The following is a 15,987-nucleotide window of genomic DNA, read 5'->3' as shown; positions in this document are numbered from 1 at the left end:
TTCGAGGGCTGGTTCCCCATGTCTGCACCGCTTCCCAACTAATCCCGCTGAGAGGAGCGCCCAGTGTCCCAAGCATGCCAAGTCAAGGCAGACGGCCTGGGAGCCTGGGTGAGGGACGTCTCCCACACCGCAGGGCCAGGGGCGGGTATCCCAGATGCCCAAACCTGGATGTAGCTACGATTTCGGACGGACCAGTTGAAACAGAGTTAGGAAGGGAAACAGACCAGGGGAAACAGGGACTCACCGGAAAATAGTCTATGCAGCGAAAAGCAGGCTGAGGTCCCAGGTCAGGGAAGCAGGAGGGCAGGGCTGCTGTTGATGGCCAGTTGGGGCCCCGTGCTCATGCTCCTTTCCAGGTTTTTTCAGCACCAAATGTAAGATAAATTCTAACCAAAATAAGCAGGCGATGAGAGGCAACAAAGGGCCAGGTAGTTTATTTGAGCGCAATCCTGGGCGAGGTTCACCAGTCTGCATTAATACAGGCTGGGGACGTCGCGTGCAACCAGACAGGTGGGGAGTTTTTAAAGAAGGTAGGGGGAGGCAGAGCATAGATTTGCAGTGGTGTGAGGATTGGCTAGCTTAAGGCACATTTTTCAGGTTGGGAGGGGGCAGCAGCCGGGGACTTTGGCACGTCATCAGTGTCAGACATGCTCACCCCTCCCTCCAGTGCCTCTAACCTTACACTACTCAGGCATTGGTGTCTCCATAACTGATTCCTATTTCAAGAGTCTGTTTTAGATCTTTTATCTGTTACAGTAACTAGTCTAGGGTCATTATGGAGAAGCTCTGGCTCATTATTTCCCTCAAGATCAGGGGTGGCCACAATGGGTGAAGTCTTGTCTTTGATTAAATTAAGACCAAATCTTCCTACAGGATCTACTCCAATGACATCTGCACGGAGTCCATAAACACGAGGAGCACTCACAGGGTCTGAGTCTAAGTTTTGAGGTTTATATATAGTTAGTAAGAGGGGGTTACACTGTCTGTCCTGGAAATTATCAGGAGGAATTCCTTTAGCTAAGTGGAGCTTCTTTTTAAAGATTTTTCTGCTGCATAAAGGGCCATCCACCCTTGAAACTTGGTAGTCCACCAAACATTGCTCCACCCTGGACATGGGGGCCCACTTGCCTTTTCTATTCTATTAACATTTGTCCATTCAGGACAGAGATACTTATTATCTCCAGAAAGCTGTCTGTGGTCATTTAGGTCACCACAAGAGAGAACCTGACAAGCATCAAACCTAGTGGTTTGGAGGCTTGATGTTTCAGTAATATTGATACCAGTTTGACAGGATAACCAGGAGTTCCTTCCCATTCTAGGGCTCCCTGTGACTTGCCTGTGAAATATTGAGTTAGAAGGATAAAAGTTAACATTTTAGGTTATTTTTAGTTTCAGCCGTAAAGGTTGGTTAGCCACGTGGAACACTGGCCAATTCTTTGTTTTGTCCCCAGATCCTTCAGTTTCTTTACTCTGGTGTAATGAGTCCAACCCTTTTCAGCCATCTTCACTTCAGTCTCTGCGGTCAGGAGCACTTGGTAGGTGCCTTCCCAGCTGGGCTGGAGTCCATCTTTCCAGGATTTTACTAACACCAAGTCTCCAGGCTGGAGGCAGGGAGCGAAGAACTCAAGTTGGGGAGTCTGGGTGAGAAGTCCTTTCAGCCTGAGAGAAGATAAGGTAGAAGACATGGCCAGCACATACTCCTTAAAAATTGATTTTTTGTTTCCATAGTGGGCAAATTTGTTGCCCTTCTCAGATATGGTAGCCCATATAATAATTATTCCCTGTAGTACTTTTGAAGCAAAATGACTCATGTTATCTGAATCAACACTTTTTATTAACCTAAACCTAGGAATTACTTGCTCTAAAAGTATCACTGATCCTGACATTGCAGTTGTTAATGGGTGGGCCTCCACCCATCCAGTGAGATGGTCAACAATCACTAATAAATATTTAAGCCTCCCACTTTTGGCATCTCGGTAAAAGTCAATTTGGATACTTTGGAATGGTTTTATTCCTGGGGTTGGTGGGGGGTCTTTCTCCAGGTACTGGCTTTTTCATACACTTTTTAATTCTTTGGCACATTACTCAACTCCTACAAACCTTTTTAGCAATGGTGTCAAAGCATTAAACATTGCCTGGGGACCTCAGTGGCTCCCTCTAAGACATGTTCATCAGCTCTCTCATAAGTCAGCTGATCATTTGCCTCCCATCTGGTAAAGTCCACCTCTCTTTCTCATCTTGAGATGCCCCCACCTCCTGTAGCTTCTTAATTTCCTTTTTTTTTTAAAAGAAAACTTTGGGATAAAGGAAATTTTAGGGATATTAGGTGTTGAGATTTAAAAGTCTAATTTCATCTTCAGATGTAGCCTCTTTAGTGGCTGCATCAGCAATTCAATTACCTGCTGCTTCATAAGAATTTCCTTTCTGGTGACCATTCACATGCATTATAGATATTTCAGCTGGAAGTAAAAGATTTTCTAGAACCTCCTTGATTAATTCCCCATGAATTAATTCCTTTCCTTTACTGTTTATGAGACCTCTTTCTGTCCAAATTTTTCCAAAGGCATGGATTACTCCAAGTCTGATATTCTATGAGGTCTATGTAACTATGGCTCAATTCTGATTGGTCTTCAGCCTCCCCTGCACATAGGAAGCTGCTCGGATTGAGACAGGTGTCTGTGGTTAAGATCAGGTCATCTTTTTTAAGTAAACTTGCTTCATAATTAAAAATTTGAGAATCTGTTAGCCAGTGCCCAGCCCACTGATTAAGTATGACCCGAATCTGGTGAGGAGTACTGACTGTGAGGGTTCCTCCAAGTTAATTTCCTGATCTCTTCTACCAGTTAGGGCCATGGCTGCGATGGCCTGAACACATTCAGTCCATCCTTGAGAGACAGGGTCCAATAGTTTAGACATAAAGGCCACTGGTTGTTTCTTTCCTCCCCAGGTTTGGGTCAAAACCCCTACAGGGAACCTTGTTCAACAGTAACAAACTAATGAAATGGCTTCTCTAAAGATGGGAGTGCCAGGACTGGGGTGGTGACTAAGGATTGCTTTCAATTCCTCTACAATTTGCAGTTCCCCTGGGGTCCACTGGAGAGGGTCTGGCTCTCCCTCTAACAATCTGAAATACAAGCTACTAGCCTCTCTTCTAACAAACACTTTTTGAGCTTCTCTCAGTAATTCCTCTATAGGTTTCTCATTCCACCCATCTAAATTTTGTAATTTCTTAGCAATATCTGGCCAATTTTTGGTTACAAAATTAACTTTTAAAAGATTCTGTCCTACTTGAGCTTCTGGGCCAAGTCCTGAATACTTTCTTATCTGGTCTCTGAGTCTCTGTGAAAATGCAGTTGGGGTCTCTTCATTTTCCTGTTGGACTTCAAACACCTTAGAAACATTTTGAGATCTTGGGACCGATTCCCTAATTCCCTTTATATTTAGCCCTCAAAGATCCTGCATTTTAGTTCTATCCCCTAGATTATAATTATCCCATCTAGGATCTACATTTGGGAACTTTTGTTCTGCTGGCTGGACACCCTGACCCAATGGGTGTTCTTGTTCCTAAATGGACACAGCAGCTCTTCTGATCACCCCCTCTCACCACCAGGGAATAGGATATTCATGATGGACATCGGTTCAACCTAAGTATATATATTAGGACCCAGGAATTGATCTAGTTGGTCCACTAGGCCAAGGGGACCTTCTAGCATTGCTTAAAATTTCTCACCTCCGTGCGTGTGAGAGGAGCATTAACAAATTTCCCGTTGTTCTAGTGGGACCTCTCTCAATGGAAACATCTTGGGATTCCTGGTGGCCTCCCCAGAAGGCAGGGGGAAACTCTAAGTCCTTCTTACATTGTTAAGTCTGGGGAGAGGAAATCCTGGGGCAAAATACCTCTAAAAACTGAAATCAGTCAAAGGGAGAAATAAAGTTTAAAATCTATTTTGCTCACAAGCTGCAGTCTGGGGCCATTTCTCTCTTTCAGGATCCAGCAGCAGCCAAAAAGCAGCCCTCCCCCTCACCTCTCAGGTACAGAATAGCCCTCTGTAAAAACAGCCGTAAACAACATAGCAGAAGGCAGGAAGGATTTCATCCCAAAGATTGCATTTTAATACCCAGGAGGTCAAGAAGCAAGACTCGCAACTTACTCATTAGCAAACAGACAATAAATCTGCGCCCCGCCCCCACCCCTTGGAAGAAGGGCAGACAGTCCTGATATGCTTCCAAACCAGGAAGCTGCTATCCTGGGAGGGGACTAAAGCAGTAAATTTCTTGTGTTAAGCTAATTTTGAAGAATTATCTAGAGGACTGATAAGAAATTTAATGTCTCATCAAAGATACTTGAGACCATCTAATAAGTCTACACCCCCAGCCCCCGGCCACACTTCAAAAGAATCCTTAAAAAGGGGAACCCCAACCCCTGGGGCGCTCCTCTCTCCAAGGCCACCGGCACCCTCAAAGTGCACAACCTTTTAACTTCAAACTTCCAGTCTCCAACCTCCCAGGGTGCCCCTCCCTCCTGAGGCGGCCTCACTTTCTCTCTCTCCGAGTAACTCCGAACAAAACTCTCACTCCGCGTCACCGCCGTGTCCCCGCCGCCTCTCAACTCTCCGCTGTGGCGGGGAAAAGGACCGAGGAAAACACACAACGCCCACCCCCAACACCAGGGCTTGTTGTCCTGGGAAGTCTCTTGTAGTTAGTTCCTCCTCCTTCGCTTTCTCTTCTCTGGTGTTGAGGGGAAATACGGGAAGCGCCCTTGGTAACCAACAGATTCCTCAGGTGAACTGGAGGCTTTATTACTTATCAAAAAAATAACTTAAACTTGGCAAAGCTAGTTTTCATCTGACCCAACTTGAATCCAGACAGAACAGCAAAATTTGATTATCTTGTGTTTGTCCTTAACCTGGTACAGGATGCGTGCCCCCAGTACCTGTAACCTTCACCCCAGCAGGCAATCTGGGGGGAAATTCCAAGGGAGCTCGTCTGGTTCCCTTTCCCTGGTTCCCTGGGCCTAGAATTTGAATTTCCCATCTTCAGGCGGTTCCTGTGTCTGAGTCCCCTGTGTACTCAATCCCCCATAATGTAAGTTCCTTGTACACACCCCCGAGATTCACTTCGTTTGTCTCCGGCCATTTCCCTCGTGGGAGACCAGAACCACAGATCGGGCTTTCACACTCACTTCATATCTAGGACACGTCTCAGCCACACACACTCTACCTCCAAAAAATGCCCAACCACCAAGGCAGTACTTACAGCCCAATTTTCCTACCTTGGCTCGTGCACGGGGTTGCCTGGTTGCTGCGGTGCCTGCATTTTCTCCCCTGCGTCGGTCACGCTGTCTCCGTACAACAATCTCGGGCCTTCTCTTGGCTTCTGTGCGAAGGTGAGAAGCGCAGACAGAGCGGGCCGCCCAAAGCCGGGCGGGACGCGTCTTCCCACTCCGCTTGGGCCCCCACCTCACACAGGCAAGAGGATCCCAGACAAGCCCCCAAATTGTGAGAAACACACTCACTGGTCCAAACTCAGTAAGTGGACACGGAGACAAAGAGAACAGCATAGGGAGGCTTTAATGACGGCCTTGCAAGATGGGGTGTCTGGTGAGCAGGCACACCTGGGGAGTTCGGCACCAATAATTTATCTCCTAGTGCATGAGTCCCTCCCCTGGTTCCTCATTGGCTGAGTACTACAGGGTTCACATTCTTTCCGGACGTCACCTAAGCCAGTTATATCTTTCCCTTACATTTGTCTTAATCTCATTGGTAGGTTTTAAAAAAAATCAAATCAAACAGGTATAGCCAGACTCTTACCAATTCCCTAACCATCACCCCCACTCTCAGCCTGAGCATCTTCCACCACATGGCCCTTTGTTAATACTTTACTGTTAAAATGTTTAAACATCCTGGTGGGAATAAATCACATCTAGGTTTTATGCTCTTTCCTAACATCCCCACCCCTGCAAATTCACATGTTGGAGCCTTAACCCCCAGTGTGATGGTGTTTGGGGGTGGGGCCTTTGGGAAGTAATTAGGCTTAGGTGAGGTCAAGAGGGTGGGTGCCCTATGACAGGATTAGTACCCTTATACGATGAGGAAGAGACCAGAGCCCTCTCTCTCTGTCATGAGAGGACACTGCAACAAGGGGACCATCTGCAAGCCAGTAAGAGTTCTTGCCAGGAACCAAACTGGTCAGCCCCTTGATCTTGGACTTTTCTGTCTCTAGAGCTGTGAGAAATAAATGTCTGTTGTTTAAGCCTCCTAGTCTGTGGTATTTTGTAATAGCAGCCTGAGCTAAGACTAGCAGTTAATTAAGCAAACAATTCAACATTTCCTGGGTGCCTCTGTGGCTTGAGGTCTGTGCCTCCAAGTTGCTCACAGTCTGAAGGGAGGAACACATAACACACACGGCAGTAGGTCCTCATATATTGAGATATTCTAGAATTATGCAGAGTGCTCTGTGACCATTGAGGAGGGGTGGGGAATGGGCCAGTGTCCAAGGGCCACTCTAGGATCTGACTCTATGAACTGGACTCTGAGGTATCTTCCAAGAAATAGACAAATCCAGTTGTCCAGGCCTCTGTGCTCCAGCTGAAGAGCTTGGACCCTGGAGTCAAATGGCCCTAGTTGGAAACTCAGCTCTTTGTGCCTCAGTTTCTTCATCTGTAAAATGGCCATGACAATAATGCCTACTTCACAGGAAAGCCACTGGCTACCTCATAGTAGGCATTCCAATGAACATTAGATATTCCTATAGCAGAAACAGCCTGGGCCTTGGAACTGTCCTGGAGCTGAGAGTGCAATGCCAACTTCTTGGAGGGGAGAGGAAGAGGCTATGGAACTTGACTGACTCCCCCTCCTCTCCCATCCTCCCCTCTGATACCCACCTTTGCAGAAGCAGGCCCTTGAAAGGGTATCTCGCCGCGACCCTCTTTCCCCCAAACGACTCAGGTGACACGGGCCCACGCAAGAGATTTTATTATCTGAAAGAGAAAATGGCTGTCCCCAGACAGAGGGAGCAGCAGCTCGTGGGTGAGGAAGCGGGTTTTTAAGGAGTAGGGGTAGAGTGTGTTCTGCGTTGATGATTGGATCCTAGGGGTGGGGGTCTTAGCGCGCCAGAATTTGCCTTCAGTCCTGAGCTTCAAAACACTTTGCTAGAATTTCCTTTGCTGCAGAGAGTTCTTGGGCTCAGGAGCCTGGGAAAGGAAACTTTCAATGGTTATGGAAGTTTCATAATGGAAACTTCATAATGGAAGAATCATAATAGTAAATATTTATGCAGCTCTTACTAGGTGCCAGGCACAGCTCTAAACACTATACTCATTAATCCACTTAAACAATGTAATTAAAGCCAGGTTAGGGAAAAGGTTTTGGGGGAAGGCTCTAGTCTGGCTAAATCCTTCCCGCTCTCTCAGCGTCTAAAGGGCTTTTCCCAAAGCAAATCTAGGAGTGCAGCTGAGTTGCACTATTTACATATATTTGCATGTTCAAGGAAGGTCAGAGCAGTGCAATGATGATGGAATGACCCACGCTCTGTTCTGCTTTGCACCTAAAGACTGGGGGTATCCAGAAGGCCATGGTCCACAAACCAGGCCCTCTCTCAGTGAGGGCTTTCGGCTGTGCACCCAACTTCATGGTGTGCAAGGGCCCCCCAAGACCCTGGATAAGCTCTCCCTAGTCACACTTCAATGTGCACACCATGCTCAAACACACACCCACTGAAACACACGCACACACCCTTTACACTGATGCATTCTCCTCTGGGTTCAAATCACTTTCCTCTAGAGGACCTGTCTGCTCAAACTCAAGCTGGGCTTTCTGCAGGGCTGGGAGCCTGGGGAGCAGGGCTAACACTTGGACAGATGACCCTGGCCAGGCCCTTTGGCTTCTGCAGGGCTGTTTCCACAGGTATTTTACAGAAGGTTTGGGCCAAATGGATTTCCAGGACCCTTCTTCCAACTACAAACTCTGAGCTTACCAAGGCTGCTGGGTTTGAAGTGATCTCAGTCCCTTTACTGCAGAGGGGAGATGAGGCATGGGGGGATATACCTCAAAGTTCTTTCCTACGATGGAGGCTTTTTGTCAATCAGAGAACTGTGACTCCTGGCCAATTCTATCACTGACATCAACAACCGCTGGGGCAGAAGTGGTAATAGTATTAACTTTCACTTTCCAGGTCCTAAGTACTTCATCTGCATGAGCTCATGGAAGATCCCCAAAAGGTCTGGTAGGCACCATTTCTGTCTCCACTTTCCAGGGGAGGAAATTTGAGACTCTGAGAGAGGTCCTGTGGTTATGAGCTAGTAAGAGAGAAGACTCTCCTGGTCATCCCCAGTCGCACACTCAGCCTCAGGCCCTTCCCACACCCACTGGGCAGAAAGGCAAGACTGTGGGTTATACCAGCTAGTCTGCAGGGATATTCCAGCCTTCTCTCTCCTGCTTGCTCATTGCACAGTTAAAGAAACTGAGGCTTAAGAGCAAGGATGCAAGATGCTGTTATGGACTGAATGTGTGCCCCTGAAGTCACATGTTGAAGCCTTAAGCCCCAATGTGATGGTATTTGGAGTGGGGCTTTCAAGAGGTAACTAGGGTTAGAAGAGGTCATGAGGGTGGTGCCCCCATGATGGGATTAGTGTCCTCACAGGAAGAGGAAGAGAAACCAGAGCTCGCTCACTCTCTGCCAGGTGTGGACACAGCAAGCAGAGTGGTGTCTGCAAACCAGGAAGTCAGGGAACCAAATCAGGCAGCACCTTGATCTTAGACCTCCCAGCTTCCAGAACTATGAGGAATAAATGCCTGTTGTTGAAGCCAAGCTAAGATGCTCAGAGTTTCTGCAGAACCAGATGGAGCTCCTGACGCTTGCCTGAATGAACTAAGACTACCACTCATTCCCCACCACTAGATTTGCCAGATTTGAAAAAAAAAAGGATACCCAGTTAAATCTGAATACTAGATAAACAACAGATAATTTTTAGCCTAAGGACATCTCATGCAATAAACATATTTACACTAGAAAATGATTGTTTATCTGAAATTCAAATTTACCTGGGTATCAGGTATTTTATCTGGCAGCCCTATCACCCCACTGTTTAAATTCACCCCAACACTGTGACAGCCCAATAGTGTGACCCTAAAGGGAATCTTACAGGTATTTCATTATCAGTTTTAAAGGGGATAAAAATAGTATCTTTGCCATAGAGTTACTGTGAGGATTAAATGAATTTATTTATGAATCTATGTATGAAAAGTACTTAAAACTGCATGGCACATAGGGAGGCCTATGCAAATCTTATATTGTTGCTACTGGTATTATGATTATATTTTTTAAACAATGTTTGGAAAGAACCTTTAAGGTAGAGGTGACAGGCAATATCCTCAGCCATGAGGATATTAGAAGATTCAGGATTCCGCTCACCTGGACAGGGTACCCCAGAGTTAGCACCCTTGCCCGCCCACTGCAGAAAGGAAAAAATTGAGCCCATTTGAAACCCTGAGCCTTCCAAGTGGCTGATGGGACCCAAACCCTAGGGACACAGAAAACCCACAGAGCCAGGTGTTGCTAGGCCAGGCTGCCAGGGAGGTCACTAGAGGGACACCTGTGTCCTCCTGCACGGCCAACCTCTGGTGGAGCAGCAGCAGGTCTGTAAGCTCCCTGGGAACGGCTGTCACAGTCAAGAGAGAGGTTGGAAGCCCAGATGCTAAGTCCCTAACAAAAGTACCATTTTTAGATCTTCTATGGTGCCAAGCACTGTGCACTGAGCACTCTCCCATGTAATCTCATCTCCCTGTACAGTAGCCACAGAGGGTGCCGGTGTGACCACCATTTCCCAAAGGAAGCTGAGGTTCAGAGAAGTTAACAAACTCAGGCCAGGTCACACAGTTTCTTAAGTTGAAGGATTTAAAACTGGGACTCTTTGGGTCTGACCCTAGGACAGTGCCCATGAAGTTGTGGCGGGGAGAGGAGCTGTCAGGAGGTTCCTTGGCTCATGCAGGCCTGTGGCCCTGGCAGCCAGGCCTCATGGATAGAAACTCAAGTGTCAGTGGGGCATCCTTGCTCCTGGCCCGGGCCCCTGTGCTTACCTGGGCTGATGTTGGTGTTGGTCCGTGGAAGGGCCTATGAAGAGAGGAGGGTCAGGACAGCCATGGCTGGTGGAGGAGAGAGGCCCTTCCACGGAGCTCTCCAGGAAGCAGACAGGGCCTCCAGGAGCTCAGGACACAGTGGGTAGACCCCAGTCTCCTCCTCCCCTCCCTTCTTCCTCCCTTCTCTCTGCACCATTGGACAGCTCAGAGTGACAGCTGGAAAGCTGCCCTGGGCCAGCCCCTTTGGAGAACTGAAACCGCAGTCCTGCTTCTGAGCTGCTGTGCGGCCTTGGCCATGTGCTCCCTTCTCTGCCTCAGTTTCCTCCTCTTTAAGATGGGATAATAACAGGGCTCCATCCTGGCCTGCCACACGACATAAAGCATCTTGGCCTTTCAGAGGAAATATGTCCCAGTAGGTAAAAATACAAGTCAGTGCTGAGCGCAGAGCCAAGCCAGCTCCCCCGTGAATGTGATTTGTTGGGTCCATGCCATGCTTTAAAAAAATTTTTTAATTTGTTGCCAGGAAATAAAATCACATTTCTAGGTGTTAAGTCCAAATTTCTTCCTTCTGTTGGAAATGTGAAGATCTGACGAGACTTAGGCCTCCTTTGCATATGGGAACAATTGCAAGTGGAGCCTCAGGTATATCCTGCCTACTTAGGCTGACCTGGCCCCCACCCTACCTGCCTGGTCCCAGAGGCTGAGGACACACTGAGGAAGGGTAGGTGGGTGGGCCTCCTCCCCTTTCCCTTCATCTCCAGGGTCTCTTAGGGGTTAAAGGAGGCACTGGTAGAAGATTCTTAACACAGAAAGTATTAAAGTGAAGCAAACATTATCATTAGTCCAAATGGGTGGTTTGCTCAGACTTAAATGTTTTCAAATCTACTGTGCTTCATTGGGATCTCATTGCATTTATGAATTAATTATCTGTAGAACTTGGAGTCTTTCTTTTTCCCACTTTGTGTCCTTTGCCTCTCTGAGCCTCAGTTTCTTCCTTTATTTAACAGAGGATAACAGTAGAACCTACCTCACACAGGTGAAATGAAGTAATTTGCTTATAATACTTAGCATAGATGCCGGCAAGTCATAGATGTTCAACAAATGATAGCAAATTCGATGATTATCGGTGATCCTGGCATCCCCTGCTCGCTCCCCAATTTGCCTCTCCCAAAATGCTCAGCCAGGTGCCCCGACACTGTGTGTGGCTGGCATTCACAAGGGAGGCCTCCAACATGTCCTAGTCACTCATTTTCTCTCTGCAACAGCTCCGGCTATCCCTGAGAGAAATCACTTAACTTGTGCCACAGTGTGCATTATCCTGATGGCACTGGGCCAAGACTGACTCAGGCTACAGGCTATGAGCACAACTCAGGAACAGTTTCTGCCTGAAGCATGCCTGGTGTCTACCTCAAAACTCTTGTGGTGCACACCCCAGAGCATGCACATTTATTCATTTGTAAGTGACGTACATTATGTGAGTGATGTGTGTGAATATGTCCTGTATTAATCTATCATGTCTGCTATAAATATCCCTCTTCCAAATCGATGTTTTTTAAAAAGTTGATACAAAAATACATAGGAGGAAGTTTGGATATTTTCTCCCCACGCCCCATCATCTGGTGCACTGCACTTTGGGGCATCCTGCATTCATGGAAATCAAACCCCCTCTGGGTATGAATGTACTGAGGGGGGAGAAAGAGGCCACTGGAAATCCTTTGGAAAAGTGGAGGATCCTTTGATTTGGCAAATAAACCTACTAAATGATGTGTTGGTAGTGTGTTCATATGTGATGGCTTAAGGTTTTGGTAAATGGGTTCATGCCCCACTCTGATGGAAAAACACAGAGTATTTGTTACAGGCTCAATCCCAGATATGGTTTGTGGACCAACAGCACCAGCATGTCCTGGGACTTGTTAAAAATGCAGAATCCTATGTCCTACCCCAAACACCCCAAATCAGAATCTGCACTTTGAGTAGATCCCCAGGGCATTAAAGTAAATGAAGCATTGCTCTAGACAGGGGTAGGCAAACTTTTAAAAAAATTGTTTTTAATAATAAAAATTGTATATATTTAAGGTGTACAACATGATGATTTGATACACACACACACACACACACACACACATACATAGTGAGATGCTACTACAGAAAGCTAATTAATGTATCGTCTCCTCACGTGGCTACCTTATTTTGGTAATGAGAGTGCCTGAAATCTACTTTCCTAGCAAACTCCCAGTATTCTGTACAGTATTAACTACAGTCATCATGCCACATATTAAATCTCTGGACTTATTCATCCCATATCACTGCAACTTATACTTGTTCCCTAAAAGCCAGGGAGTAAATAGTTTATGCTACTCAACTCTGCCCATGGCCAGAGGAATGGGCCCAACTAGGTTCCAGTAAAACTTTATTTACAGAAATAAGCAGTGGGCTGGATTTGGCCCAAGGGACATAGTTTGCCAACATCTGCTTGATACTTCACGTTTACTAGCCAGAAAGGAGACAACTTTTTCAGTTTCTTTGCTAGCATTTGGAGGTTGTAGCGGTATCTTCCTAACAGTATGTTTTCTGGCTTCCTAATGGATACTTACCGTGTGATGGCATGACCCTCCCCCCACCCCACCTCCCTCATACACATGCACACACTCCCCACACACGCTGTGCTCATGGTAGCACGGTGGTTCAGTAATCTAGTCTACCTATCCATCATCTACTTACCAATCATCTCCTTTAGGTTCTTAGCTTTTTAGAAATGTCTTTCATTTACCAATAAAACAAAGTCCCCTGCCCCCTTAACACCATTATAAAAGGGACAGTGGAGGCTAGTGCATTTAGTAGCTTTCAATTCAGGCACCTGTATTCAAATTCCAGACTTGCTGCTGTGTGACCACAGGAGGGTTATTTAACCCCTCTAAGCCTCTCTTTCTTCATCTGCAAAATGGGAAGAATTAATATTTCCCTTCTACAAGTGCGTAGAACAATGCGTGACACATGATAAGCACTTAATATGTTAGCTACCATTAGATCACAGTGGAACCTTAGAATATTGTTTGTATAGAGATAAAATTGACCGCTCAAAGGTTTGCCCCCACCACCCTCTAGGGCAATTATCTTTCAGTCATTTTTTAAAATGTGTTTTTAGTTTTTACATAGCGGTGGTCAATCCTGAATTATTATTATTTTTTTTTTGAGAGGGCATCTCTCATATTTATTGATCAAATGGTTGTTAACAACAATAAAATTCAGTATAGGGGGGTCAACGCTCAATGTACAATCATTAATCCATCTCAAGCCTAATTCTCGTCAGTCTCCAATCTTCTGAAGCATAACGAACAAGTTCTTACATGGTGAACGAATTCTTACATAGTGAATAAATTCTTACATGGTGAACAGTACAAGGGCATTCATCACAGAAACTTTCGGTTTTGATCACGCATTATGACCTATAAACAATCAGGTCAAATATGAATATTCGTTTGATTTTTGTACTTGATTTATATGTTGATCCCACATTTCTCCTATTATTACTATTATTTTTATTTTTAATAAAATGCTGAAGTGGTAGGTAGATGCAAGATAAAGGTAGAAAACATAGCTTAGTGCTGTAAGAAGGCAAATGTAGATGATCAGATGATCAGGTGTGTGCCTATGGACTAAGTATTAATCCAGGCTAGACAAGGGCAGCAAGACATCCACGGATGCAGAAGATTTCTCTCAAAGCAGGGGGGATGAGGTTCTGAGCCTCACCTCTGTTGATCCCCAAATTCTCACCTGATGGCCCCCCTGCGACTGTGCCTGTCTTAGGTTGTTCCTCCCTTGAGGAATCTTACCCGTCTCTGGCTAACCAGTCATCTTCCGGGGCCATACAGGGAAATGTAAAGTTGGTAAGTGAGAGAGAAGCCATATTGTTTGCAAAGGTTAGCTTTTCACTTCTTTGCAGATTTATGCCTTGTGGCTTCTATGCCCAGCACTTGTCTCGAGGTATCTTTACCACCTGGAGGAATTATGATACTCGGTAAATTCGATATGAGGCACGAATTCTATTTAAGGGTTGTAATTAGGAAGGAAGAAGAAAAGCTATAGATGTAGCATATGAAGGAAACATGGGAGGATTGATTATTTCTTTGACATATCTTCTTGTATAGTACCTTAAGTATGTATAGGTTTTAAACTACTAACTAATTTGCACACACATATTAACATAATAGGAATACGGTGACATAAACAAAGCAAATCTATAATTACCATCCATCTCCAGTGAAGCCAAGAAAACCAGTTAGGCACCCTAGGCATTTGTGAAAATTTATCTATGATATGATGGATATTGTCCAACTGTACTTGAGCCATCAGACAAATTAAAGCAGCCCATTTCTGGGATCTCTTCACATCCCATATGTTCTTTTAACCGTAGATAGTCTATAGTCATGAGATTTTGGAGTGCTACAACTTGCACCCCTCCCAACTCCTGGTTGAGTTCCAACAGTACAGATCCGGTCAAATTCGTTGTCTCACTGTATGCACATGCCAGCCTAGACATCTCCCTCCTCATTCCTATGGCCAGTCCAGGAGACGGTGGGCTGGATGCAGCCACAACCGCAGCATCGTCCGGATCCCTGTGGAGGCTTTTTGATGATCATCCCCCGGCACGAGTCCTCCAGAGAGTGCTGATGCTGGAAGCTCCTCCTCATATCGTATCTTAGTTCATTTTCTGGGTATCCAAGCTAGGCCTTGATCTTCTGCATAGAAACAAACAGACCCTTTGCCCACACTTTGACATGCCCTCTATACCACTGTGCAGAACTCATTGGAGGTCAGCACACAGTAACTGCTTTTTTTTTTTTTTTTAATTAAGAGAAAGGAATATTATCAGAAGAGTACCTCCATAGCTGATCATCTGACACCCTTTAAGTGATCAACATTAAGGATATTTAAAGCATGTGTTGATCTTTGATTTACCAATAGTTTTATCCTGTTAAGGAGTAATCCCCCTTTTCTTTCTTTCTTTCTTTCTTTTTTTTTTTTTTTAATTTTTAATCTACACTTACATGAAGAATACTATGTTTACTATGCTCTCCCCTATATCAGGTCCCCCCTAACAACCACATTACGGTTACTGTCCATCAGCTTAGCAAAATGTTGTACAGTCACTACTTGTCCTCTCTGTGTTGTGCAGCCCACCCTCCCCTTTCTCCCTCCCCCCATGCATGCTAATCTTAATACCTCCCTTCTTCTTCCCCCCCCTTATCCCTCCCTGCCCACCCATCCTCCCCAGTTCCTTTCCCTTTGGTACCTGTTAGTCCATTTTTGGGTTCTGTAATTCTGCTGCTGTTTTGTTCCTTCAGTTTTTCCTTTGTTCCTATACTCCTCAGATGAGTGAAATCATTTGGTATTTCTCTTTCTCCGCTTGGCTTATTTCACTGAGCATAATACTCTCCAGCTCCATCCATGTTGCTGCAAATGGTTGGATTTTTCCACTTCTTATGGCTGAGTAGAATTCCATTGTGTATATGTACCACATCTTCTTTATCCATTCATCTACAGATGGACATTTAGGTTGCTTCCAATTCTTGGCTATTGTAAATAGTGCTGCGATAAACATAGGAGTGCATCTGTCTTTCTCAAACTTGATTGCTGCGTTCTTAGGGTAAATTCCTAGGAGTGGAATTCCTGGGTCAAATGGTAGGTCTGTTTTGAGCATTTTGATGCACCTCCATACTGCTTTCCACAATGGTTGAACTAATTTACATTCCCACCAGCAGTGTAGGAGGGTTCCCCTTTCTCCACAGCCTCGCCAACATTTGTTGTTGTTTGTCTTTTGGATGGCAGCTATCCTTACTGGTGTGAGGTGATACCTCATTGTAGTTTTAATTTGCATTTCTCTGATAATTAGCGATGTGGAGCATCTTTT

At 45.5% G+C, this 15,987-nt stretch overlaps 1 long non-coding RNA gene across 1 annotated transcript; it reads right to left on the bottom strand.

Annotated features, from left to right (window-relative positions):
- Window positions 1–418: 418 nt before the first annotated feature.
- LOC140844090 (uncharacterized) lies at window positions 419–5,974 on the bottom strand. Its single transcript, XR_012122303.1, has 2 exons — window positions 5,273–5,974; window positions 419–1,659 (listed from the first exon to the last, which is right to left on the bottom strand). It is a non-coding gene; the product is annotated as an uncharacterized lncRNA (long non-coding RNA).
- Between the last annotated feature and the right edge of the window lie 10,013 nt (window positions 5,975–15,987).

Source organism: Manis javanica, chromosome 10 (assembly GCF_040802235.1).
Source record: "Manis javanica isolate MJ-LG chromosome 10, MJ_LKY, whole genome shotgun sequence".
Lineage (NCBI taxonomy): Eukaryota > Metazoa > Chordata > Mammalia > Pholidota > Manidae > Manis > Manis javanica.
Note: the sequence above shows the minus strand (reverse complement) of the source record. Positions and strands in the feature narration are given on the sequence as shown.